Source organism: Opisthocomus hoazin, chromosome 8, assembly GCF_030867145.1.
Source record: "Opisthocomus hoazin isolate bOpiHoa1 chromosome 8, bOpiHoa1.hap1, whole genome shotgun sequence".
Taxonomy (NCBI): Eukaryota; Metazoa; Chordata; class Aves; order Opisthocomiformes; family Opisthocomidae; genus Opisthocomus; species Opisthocomus hoazin.
In genome coordinates, this window is record NC_134421.1 from 15,899,268 (window position 1) to 15,911,428 (window position 12,161).

The following is a 12,161-nucleotide window of genomic DNA, read 5'->3' on the forward strand; positions in this document are numbered from 1 at the left end:
GATGCCACAGCACAAACTGGGCAACAGGTGCCCAGTAACAGCAGAGGGCCAGGAGCAAATCATTTCCACATGCACACTACAGTGTGCAAATGGCCCCTCCAGCACACACTTCTCCAAACCACACACTTGCATCAGCAGAGCACAGCACTCTGTTGTTACTTACGCCACATTTCACCTCATCTCTGCTCTCTTCCACAGGAGGAAGAGAACAAATACAAATCCTGGAAAATATCTGGGTTTGTTTAAGCAGATGTTCTCTTACTATAGAAGGAGCTGCACAACTGTTATGGTTTAATATACAAAATAATCATAAAACTTGGCTTTTCTTCATTCTTTCCAGCTGTTCTTTTTCCAAAATATCCCTGCTCCGAGTTACAGCTTTCCATAACTGCATGTAATGAAGGGTAATTCCCTTCCAGTCCTGATCAGTACAGGAAGTACAACTGTCACGTTTTGAGTTTCAAAGCACACACACACACACATCACATTATCTATACTATATCTAAAAATTTGGAGAGATGAAGGCTAGACAGGAATGTTACAAGGTAGCAAGGGGGGGGTTTATTGCTTTGAGAAGAAAGAGGTTTACACGCAAGTGACTTCTGAAGCAACTGAACACTCACAGCACTGAGAGAGCTTCCACTAAGCTCACAAATCTAAAATGAAATCAGAGCAGATGCCTCTGCGGTTAACCTAGCTCTAAATGAAATCCAGCCAGCTGCAATCCTGCACATCACAGTGCACTTTGGGAGCTATGCAAAAGAGGAAGCTGCTAAGCCCTTCCTAAAGTTCATGGGGGAGAGGTTCTCTACCGCAGACCACCAGTGGCAGGAGGGACAGGACCTGGAGCTCCACACTCCAGCTCATCAAACCACACTGACAGCACAGACCCAAATGCAGCGCTGGTAACATCAGCAGAACTGAAGATCTGAAGAGAAATTCCTCTCCTTCTCTGCACTCTTTTTAAAAGAAGCTGGAACAGCAAAAAGCGATCAACAAGCATTTTCACGTGACAAGGGTTACGTACTCAGAAGCAAGGACACTTACAAGTTCAAGTTGTATATGTAACCTTAACACTGCCCCCTTGTGATTATACATCAACTGTCGTTAATTACATGATTATGCATCATTCTTCGCCTAATCCCTTTTAATTCACACAGCCATTGAAACCAATAACTCGTTTCAGCACTGTGTTGTGAAAGAAAACACGCAAGCTTCCTTAACCAGGCATCCACTTCTCCTACCCCAAACCCCAATCCACCTCAGCCATGAGCACTCCCCTGTTCCTCACAGCTGCCTCAAAGGACTACTTTTTAATCAGATGATGCTTTTTATTGGCATAAGCATCAGCTTGCAGTTCATGCTCCTTGGTAGTGAAACACAAAGAAACACCGTACTCCTGAATCTGCAAAATTAACATATACCTTCCAATTTCCCTTCCAATCTCCTGAAGTTCCATACACCACTGCTACAGTGACAGGTACAAGCAGCGCACAAAGCTATTACGAAAGACTACTGTATGCAAGAAGTTGAAAGTGTAAGAGCAATTCTGTACTATATTTAAGAAACAGGTAACAGCAGAGATGACTGGAGCCTTAAGCAGGTGAGCGGATTTCAGCTCATTCACTGTCACCATCTCAAAGTCTGCTAGCTCCTCTTTTGCCTTGTTAAAACGAGCATCACTAGGACAGGCTGTGGTAACAGGCCTTGTTTCTGAGATGCCTCTTCACCACCATGCAGCAGGACACGAGCCCTGCACATCATTAGAACAGGTTTCCAGCAAAGGTGATGCCTGGGAGCACATCACAGCAACCACGCTGCCTTGACAAGCCACAGATCGAGCATCATGGTGTAAGCAGCTTCCCTCTTACCTGACACAGTGGATGTGTTTTCACACTTGTTTCTTGGACACCTACCTCCACCACAGCCCACGTCAGTGCCACAACACACACCTTCCTGCTTCCTCTCACACCTGGGGAAAAAGGTCCTTTCCAACAACCACAAAGCTATTTCACATTCACCTCAATTCTCTCCATTCTCCCACTTTGCTACTCGAGCTGTGCAACTGGCTGTGATCTCTTCTCCGTGTGCTCCTCCCAGCTGGCTACATTTATCTGTTTTTTCTTGCGCATTTTAAGCTCCTTGGGACAACTATCTTTTTGTTCTCTGCCCGTACAGTTCCCAGCACTGCGAGGTACAAACCATGAGGAAGGCACTTGACATTACCATATGGCAAATTAGGGGTATTTAGAAACCCTAATTACCAATGCAATACAAACCAAACCCATGTAACACATAACAAATTTTGAAGAGTTCTTTACTCTTCTGACATATCCCATCCCCTCTGCCCATCTCTTTCACCTCCACCTCATTAACTGCACTTCAAGGGAGAGTAAAATTACTTGCACGCTTATTCTTCCTCTCTGGAGGGCTCTCCTAAACATATCAAAGGAAAGTATTTCAACACTTCTAAATTTCGCACTTGAAGGTTTCCCCATCCCCAGCTGACTACCTTGCTCCCCCCTGAGGTAACCTGCAACACACCACATCCTCAACAGGACCAGGAGAATGGACAGTCGTCAGGAAAAGCACCAAACTTTGGTAACTGGAGACACACACGCAGAAAAGTACATCTGGGTAAGCACACAGGGCTTTCGGACACAGGCTGAGGTGTATTTCGGGATGGCTGCAGGAAACTTGGATCAGCTGGTAGGATGCCTGTACGTGGGCTCCAGGAGCTTCAGGCAATGCTTAGGTCTGCATGAGGTCTGTACTCTACAACCCATGCGTGGCAAGCAGAGATGACAACGCCATTCCCAACAAGCTGTTACGTGTTCCTGCCTAGGTGACATTACAAGTTACGCACATTAGAGCAAGCCAGGACCTCATACTGCTAGGGCATTAGCTTGAACATCAACTTCATACCGGCTTAAACTTATCTAACAGATCTTCTGAAAGCACTTTAGGAGTATTAGGGTCTGCTCTCAATGCAAGGAGGAGAAAAGAAAATAAAGCAAAGCGTATGCTATTTATATCACGATAACTATCCTGATAAAAACTTAAGAGACACAAAACACTGTTACTGAGATTCTTGATAGAGAACAGGCTCCAGCCTGCCTGAGGACGCGTGCTGTTACAGACACCGCACCGATGTAAAGCTAGCGGGGGCGTCTCAGGGCCTGCATCCCCAGAAAACCAGCAGTGCAGTAATTCTCGATCAGGAGCAGACTGCCATTCCTGTATCTTTTGGAAACAGAGGCCTTCTGCCTCCAACATTAACATAGCAGCTTCTTCCACCAAAAATAAACTCAGAACAGTAAACAGAAGGGACGTGGCACAAGTGAAAACAAAAAAACTTCATTTTGGGCTTGTGTAAAGGCATGGAAAATGTTACCACTGAGGAAGAGCTATTTCTGCATAAAGATAAACAAACACAAATACATAAACCCCATTCCTAACACAACAAAAGTGGTGTAAGAGAAGGAAAGAAATGTTCAAGCTCTGTCCTTCAGTTCCTAGGGGTACTTCTGAACACGTACTCAGAGAGCCTAGTAAAGGAGGAGCAGGCTGCCTACTCAGAGCAAAACTCGCTCCGTCGTGTTGCTGGCGCCAGCGGGCTCGCTTTGTCCCAGCCTCGGTAGGAAAGGAACCCCGAACGACATCAATGAAGCCATTCTCTGCCATCTGCAAACACAATCTGTGTTTTTAAAATAGATCATCTCCTCCAAGGCTAAAAGTATTTCATTTCTAAACTGCTGAGAGAGCAAAGAATGATACACAAAGTTATCCCACGAAAGAGTCTTAACAGCTAAGCCTCCTTCTGCTATACTAGATACGATCCAACAAGACATGCATGACCTGGCTGCATGGTTCTCCTGGAAAGCTACGAGGCAAGAAATTGCTCCTCCTTAAAACCTACTCCACACTTACTGTAGTTTTAAATATCCACCATGCTGAACTTTGTTTCTGTTAAGATACCACAAAGCCATTTTCCACTCCCCTTTTAACTTCTGATTCCTCCGAGAGTTTCTCTATTAAACTACCCTTATTCTGGACCCAAAAAGACCAATGCAGAAGTGCCATGTGGTAGGTGATTTAAAGTCTGAATTTTCTGCATCTATCACGACACAAGCCAGAGCTTTACATTAGTGAAAGCAGGAGCTGTATGGTTTTCAGAATGTCCCCTAGACTTACAGGGAGTAAAAGAACACACGGCAAAATGGTTCAAGGTTTATTTTAGACTATGTTAATTATTGGGATGCCTAGCACTGCCAGCTGGGATCAGCTCTTTCCATTGTGCTAGGTGTATATATTGCAAATTCATAATTGATTTAAGGTCTTTTCAACCCCCAAAGGCATGGCGTCACCAGCTGATCTGACAAAAAGTAGCAAAAGGAGAAGGAAGAGAGTTAGGACAAAATAACTTAATGCCATACAGTAACTGACAGCAATAAAAGAAAATCAAATGCTTTTAAATATATTACTTCTTAAATTGCTTTAGCTCTCTGGGGTGACATCTAGTTTGGTTAGCTGTATGAGACATGAAAAGGTCCCAACAGTGCATTGTTAAGCTCTCCAGTAGCATTCCCAAAACAATCTGCGAGTTAAGTATGTGATCTGGGATGCAATTTTTACTACTACAACTCATTTACATTTTACTGTTTATGCTGGGCAAAGCTTTCCTCATCTCAAGTCAGTGAAAGTCACCCCACAGCATGCACTTCATACACAAGCACCCATATGTAACTCCAAACACGTGAGCAATACCGTGCTCAGCTAGAAGACCGGCATTCAACACGATTTACAAAAACACACAGTGATTGAATCTACAGTTACTGCGCCTTGTATCAGCTTAACGCACGACTCCTCTCCCTGCACAACAACTTCAGATCCAAATGCAGTTCTTCACAATGTTATTTCTCCAGAGGTGTAAGCAGTCTGAATGCTGAAGAGATTTTGCCCGGTCACAATTTTCAAAACAGTTGTCAGCATAGTCAGTGAAACAAGAGAAAAGTGTCACTGGGACATAAAACCAGTAGCGTCAGCGGAGCAGGGAGACCCATTAGCATCAGAAGCAGAAGGCAGAGGAGTCAGGCAGCTAGGAGGACCGAATCACAGGGCACGGTACACACCCACTAAGACATATTCAAGAGATGATCCGACACCCACGTACATGTAAGGGCATACCGTACACACGAACAATTTAACCTTCAACTTCTTTTCCCATTTTAAGGAAATTAAACTCCGAGTATATCACAAAAATCTTCTCCACTTCCAGTTCACAGAACCCCCCACCCATTTTGCTAATCCATACAGAGTCATCCAAAGAGAGAGCAGCTTTCCCTCCCCATGCACCCATTTAAAAACTCAGAATCAACAATAAAACCCTTTTACCCTGAGCCGTGCACTCTTCTTTCCAGAGTTTTTTTCTGCTCTATTAATTTCTGTTGTCTCGCTGTACTCACACAGCCCTCCTCCCTCCATCCCCCTCCTCTTTTTTTTGTGGACTGACCCACATTGTGATAGGTCAACATCCAACATCCAGTCTTTTTTTGGAAGGAGACAGGGAAAAAAAGAGAAAGGAGGAGAAGGGATGTTCCCCAGCCTTCCAACTGCTCCTTTAAGGGCAGGATCAAGCATACTGGGGCCTTGCGCTGCATACCTTTCACATATTCCCAGCAGCCCCGCTCCACACAAACCCATAAAGCCCTCTGCTCCCAGGAGAGAAACACAGAAAGACTACAAAGGTATTCTGCAAGTAGCAGAGGGGAGGGAGACAACAACAAAAGGTATGTGTTGTAAACACTTCTGTCAGGCATAACAAAGGCAGTTTGCATTTCGTTTTCCACATTCTCAAGAACAAACTCTAATCAGAACTTATTCCATCACCACTTGCATTCATCCTTCCCCACTTCCAAGTGCCAAAACAGAGGAGACAACAGTTTTAAAGTTGCCACATGATATACAGTTACTCTAAGAAGAATCAGAAGTCAAACTGTGCAGTAGGATCGAAAGCCATTGACCCTGTGGCAGTCACACATGAAGGGAGTTTTTTTTATATTGAAGCATACTTTTCCACACAGAATATAACATACAGAATCTATCAGATCAGATCCATACTTAAACTGAGCACGCAAATGTGCTGGAAGAACCCAGACATCTTATCACATGCCTAGGCAACTGTGCAGCGATGCATATGAGGGAGATGGCACATCTGACTTCCCTAGCAATCCTTCTGATGCAAGTATACAGCAGTAATGAGCACTGTCAGTGGTTCACAACAGAGCACCCAAAGCCAGTCATTATGAAGCCATTCCGTTATTGCCAAAATAACATCCGATCTGTTTATTTATGTTTGTGGGTTGTTGCTTTTTTTTTTTTTGCTTGTTTTTAAACTCCGGACATGAGACACATGCTCACAATTCCCAAAACTCACTGACCCCTAATTTCATTACTCCTGTTCAACGCTGCCTCCTCCACACTTATCTCCTGCCCTGCTGCTCCATGCTACAGGTGCAGACTTCCAAAAGCAGAATCAGGCGCTCTGTATTCCCGGACTCCTGGAAGAGGAGAGCTCCTCCTCACACAAGATGCCAAGACCCAGACACATCAGCATGGCAGCTTTGCTAATTAAAGAATGCGCCCAGACAGAGCACTTCCCTTATGCAAAACCTACCTCTGGAAGCTCACAGGTAGAGTGCAATGCCTGAGGGAGGAAACCATTCTCACCCTTGCTGGCTAAAGCACAGCAAGCAGACAGCATCAGTGGGAGAAGCCCCCTTCCGAAGGCTACTGACGCCATACTCGTGGCTAAAGGCTGCTCGGCCTTTCCTGACTCGGCACCGACACTGGCCACAGAGGTCTGCAGAGAAGTCACCAGTACTGTTAGAAGCTGACAGATGCCAACAGCTACTAAAACACAGTTCGAGGCGATTCTGAAGTCTCCCTTCTCTATCACAGAAGTCAGCAACAGAAATGCATTTCCTCTGTGCAGAAAGGGGCACACCAAGCTTAAAAAAAGACAAAGCTTCAACCCAATTTTTCCAGACACAGTAACATTAAATTACCCAGTTAGATGAAGTTGCCTAAATGGGAATTTATATGAATAACTTCTAGCTTAAAACTCTACTGTAAAATCAGTGCCATTACAAAGCCATTGGGACAGGTGAAAGAAAGTCTGAAAGTCAGGAGAGTTTGGAGGAGGAGAGAAGCCACTCCCGGCTCCTGGGGAATAATTAGCTGCAAATAGCAGCTTCACTCACCATTAACGAGTCTTTCCTAGCAAAACTGGCAAGGAGGAGACAGATGTGGTGAGAAATTCACCCTCTTCTAACTTGCCTTCTCAGATGACTGGCTTGTCCAGGTTCATTTTAAGTAACCTGGACAGAAGCCTGGCAGCTTTCACTGCTGCTGCTTGGGCTGGATCTGTGCTGGAGATGACCAGACAACTGCAGGCTCCCAAGCAATCAGCTCAGCAGCCTCCAATAGCATCCATGTCATGTTCCGCAGTCTGAGGAGGGAACAATGGGCCAGCAAGGTCAGCTTTTAAGGTATTATTTCATCTCATCTACTTTTCAAAGCCTCACTGCTGCGCTACATAACACGCTGCAGTCGTTTTCTTTGCTGAACCAGAGAGACCTTTTTCTACCTTTTTGCCAGGGAATTTGATCGGGGCCAGATGTACAACATACCCAGGCTGAGAGGAAAGCTTTTGGGTTAGACACAAAAAAATCTGAGGCCGTGACACCGTCTCTCCATGCTCTTGGTCGTTCTCTGTTATACAACATCCTCAGACAGCTGATCCTTTCAGTATCATCAGGCTCCCAGGCACTGTGACTGTAAGATAATTATAGCAGTATTCCCACCCTTTCAATCCAGAGACAGACTTCAGGGTGGGAAGATAAATATCCAGGTGCTCTACGGGTTAAAGGACATTCACTGCTGCAGGCAGAGCATGTAAGTTATTTCCCTTTTCAGGTTTCCTGTACATTATGCCTCTCGGGGGGGGGGGGGGGGGGGGGGTATAAAGACCTATTCAGACCCAGATACAGCACGGTTCTTGGGCAGCTTGCCTACACACGGCATTTTCCCTGGACACAGTTTGCTCTGTTGCATTCACAGACATGTTACTTACACCATCACAAACAGAATCCCCATGCAGGTTGTGCTGATTTTTTAAGACTAGAGAGAACTTGGTTATAACACAAGCAAGTACTCCAGTACCCTGCCTCTTCCTAGAGGAGGAAAACTTCGAGGCAAGACTCCTGGAGGGTGGCTGCAGCTCACTGCTTCAGCTGGCAGAATTTCACCTCCAAACCTTCCTGGGGAATCGCTGCTCTGAAAACATGTCCAGTTACTCTCTCTCATTTTCAAAAGGGCGTTTCCAGTCCAAGCACTATCATATTTACAGTTGTTTAAGCTAAGTGTTTTAATCCATCTTATCACAGTGTCAAACTGCTTTCAGAGTCTGGTAGGGTGCAGTGTCTTCGCAGGAAACCGCTCTTCCACCACAAGAAAGAAAACCCCAAAGAGTTTGGGAAGAGGCGAGAACAGCACACAACACACACACCGCTTCAAGCCAACAGATGGGCAAGTCAGCACACAAAACCCAAACCTGATGCCATTCTCTACAACATCTCAGTTTTCCAGGGCCTCAGCGAGTACAATCAATCACAAGCTTTAAAACAGAGAAAAGCTTCTGCCCCCAGCCATGACTGTTCAATAACACAGAGCGGTTTTGTTACGCAGATAGCTAGCAGCAGTCAGGTACTAGGCAAGCTCTACTGTACAAAGGTTAAGCGCAATTTCTCTCTGAGGCTGTACTGTTCTCTTGATTCTGCAGACAGCCCAACCTGTACATTCACCACTGCTTTATAACCTCGGTTTCCTTAACTTTAGCCTGAAAACCCTTGTGAAAGCTAGTCACAGCAGCGGCCCTTCAGAATCAAAAAGTCTGATTTGCAACTTCATATTTTACCTCAACCTTCAATACTCAGAACAATGCAACACTGGGCTCTCAAAGCAGCTAGAACCAAGCAACAAACACCTGCTGAGGAATTCACTGCTCCCACCAGTCATCGCTGCAACAGCTCCAGCCTATCCTTTGAGCTGCTGGAAAATGAAACAGGCACTTCTGCTAGAAGGAGCAGGCAAGAGCTCATCTCCACTACTCCAAACATAAGCCAATTAAACATAGACCCAAAACAGGAGGGGAGGAGGGATGAAGGCTGAGTTCCATCACATGAAAATTAAAAGGTTGTTGTCTTAAGTCAAAACATGCTTACTAGACGTTTTAGTTAACTCTGCAGTAGAACTGGATAGAGAAAGGGACTGACATGGGGGGGGAGGGGGAAGGCATTTTAAAAGTTACTTTAATTATGAGTTGGGGGGAAAAAAAATATATACTTCCTTTACTCATGAGAATAAAAGAACCCTAATCCCACAACTGCAAAAGCTCATTTCCCAGCCTGCTACCAGCTAACAGGCAAACAAGCTGACAGAGAACAAGGCAGATTTCTAGCTGGATTCTGTCAAATGATTAGAAATCAGCCAGTTTGGAATGCTTTCGTTACGCCCAACCAGCTAGTCATGCTGAACTTTATTTTCTGACCAGCTTGTACATGTCTAAACCTTCTAACTGCCATGTGTCCCAAGGAGAGGGCCAAATAAAAATACAGAATCACAGAATGTTCAGGGTTGGAAGGGACCTCTGTGGGTCATCTAGTCCAACCCCCCTGCCAAAGCAGGGTCACCTACAGCAGGCTGCACAGGACCACGCCCAGGCGGGTCTTGAATATCTCCAGAGAAGGAGACTCCACAACCTCCCTGGGCAGCCTGTTCCAGTGCTCCATCACCCTCAGAGGGAAGTTCTTCCTCACGTTCAGCTGGAACTTCCTATGCTTCAGTTTGTGCCCATTGCCCCTTGTCCTGTAGCTGGGCCCCACTGAAAAGTACAAAAGATGCCGGAGTGACCTGCAGTCATTCCTCCCCCTGCCCCACATCTCCACAACACAACCCGTTCTGTGCTCTGAACTGACTATAAAGACCCAGGCAGAATACAAGCAAAACATCTTCCCACCCCACCGAACTGGTTAGAAACACTGACTTCAGCAGCAATGCTTTCCCCATCATTTTACAGCAAGACCAAATCGCTTCTGCTCCAGGCGCAGAAACAGCCACCTGCTGCATATGTGCCACTTAAGCTTTACAGCACAACCATAACAACGACGGCATTAAGGACTTCAAAACTGCTCCACTAGACCAGGGCAGATTCGAAGCCCATTTTCTTGGGGACAATGGTGAAAAAAAGCCTGAAGTAGGCCTTTGTGGAATACCTACACCATCAAAAAAACTCTCCCTAAAGCCCTATTGTTTAGTACTTAGCCGACATCCTAAAAGCGTGAGAGTTTATCTTTGTTAAACAGGACAAGTCTTTGTTAGTGGGATGTACGCTTTATTACATTTGCATCGATTGTTGCCTTTTTCTTGCAAGATAGGAAATAGACATTTCTATTCATCCTGTTAGCCTTCACTCTGTTATTGATCAGTGCCTTCTATTTTTCCCTTCAACGGAGGTAAACAGTCTTCTCTCTGGGGAAGCCTATCCATGCCTTCAATAACCACTCCTGTTCAAGCTCCTTATGTGGCAAGAACGGTTTAAGACTTTCTGTAAGGAGGAAGCATCTTCAGTATTTCCTCTAGATTTCCCACTCCTCTTCCTCCCACTCTGGACAGCTTCGTGGTGTTCCAAAGTAGCTTTCATAGAGCTGTCCCTGAAACGACTCCAGCCCCTTTCCCAGATCACCACTTACCAGAACCCAGTCACACACACGTTCTCCCACAGCCCTCCTTCCACCACACGCTGCCAAGACCGGATTAGCCCTCACGAAGCAACTGAGAATTTCAAGCCACCGTGAGCATCCGAACAAGCCCGACCGCCACTCACCTGCGATCCAGTAGTCACAGCCCCCTCACCCACCTTCCACGCCAGCGCACACGCGGCTCCTGGCAGCCCACGCAGCCTGAACCGGGGAGGGAAGGGGAGCACAGCAAACACAAGCCCGGTGTCCACCGTCCTTGCTCCGGCACCACGGGCCGCGCTGGGCCCACGCGTGTGCGTGGCTGGGGAGGCCGGGCGGGCTGCAGCAAGGCGGTGCTGGGGAGCAGACGGCGTGGGCTGCGTCTGGGGGTGTGGGGGGGGCTGTGGGGTGCGTGGGCCGCGCTGGGAGCGTGTGGGGAGAGGGGCGCGGAGGCCACGCGTGGGGAACGCGCTTGGAGGGGGAATGGCAGGGGCCTCACAGAGGGGAAGGGGGAGGAGGAGGGCTGCGGGGCCGCACCGGGGGGGACGGTGCAGGCCACGCCGGGGAAGGGGAGGAGGAGGAGAAGGGACTGGGGGCAGGTGGGGGGGGCAGGTCGCGGCCTACACCGGGCCGACGCGTGGGGTGAGTCTGCGGGGGCCTCACCGGGCACCCCCGCGGCCCCTCAAGACTCCGCGGCCACCCCGCCCCCGCCACGTCTTACCTCCCGCTGGGCGGGCGGGGCTCGGCCCGGCTCGGCGCAGCCCGTTGGGGTGAGGAGGGCTCGGGTCGGGCCCTGCCCCTCGGCCCCGCGGGCGCCGGCAGCGGCGCTGAGGGCCTCAGGAGCCCATAGCGACGCCGGGCCCACCCCGGCCCGCCGCGCCTGCGCACGGCGCAGCGCGCCCCGCCCACTCCCCGCGCCGCACGGGCGGGGGAGCGGGGTGACGTCACCGCCTGGCTCTTAAAGAGGCCGCGGCGGCGCCGTCAGGGGAGTGGAGCCGGGTGCTGTCTTCTACGTAGGGACGGTAATGGCCTCAGGTCGCGTCAGGGGAGGCTTAGACTGGAGATCCGGAAAAATGTCTTTACTGAGAGAGCGGTGAGGCACGGGGACAGGCGGCCGAGGGAGGCGGTGGGGTCACCATCCCTGGAGGTGTTCGACACATGCAGACGTGGCACTTGGGGACATGGTTCAGCAGGCGTGGGGGTGATGGGGTGACGGTTGGATGTGATGACCTTGCAGGTCTTCTCCAACCTTGATGATTCTACCGTTCTTCCCCACAGGAAACCAGATTTAGGAGGGGAAAAGTCCAGTTCCTTTTCGGTCCCTCAAAAACCCACTGGGAACGGAGGCAACAGGAGCATCGC

General features: G+C 48.1%; 1 protein-coding gene across 2 annotated transcripts in view; it reads right to left on the reverse strand.

The window, feature by feature from the left end:
* TMEM184B (transmembrane protein 184B) overlaps positions 1-11,671 on the reverse strand; it is a 30,373-nt gene extending 18,702 nt beyond the window's left edge. Inside the window, exon 1 of one of the 2 annotated variants that reach the window (XM_075427825.1) lies at positions 11,521-11,671. The gene's annotated coding sequence lies outside the window, so the exon portion shown is untranslated. The remainder of the gene's footprint in view (positions 1-11,520) is intronic. The other variant, XM_075427824.1, reaches the window with a different exon arrangement.
* Positions 11,672-12,161: the final 490 nt, after the last annotated feature.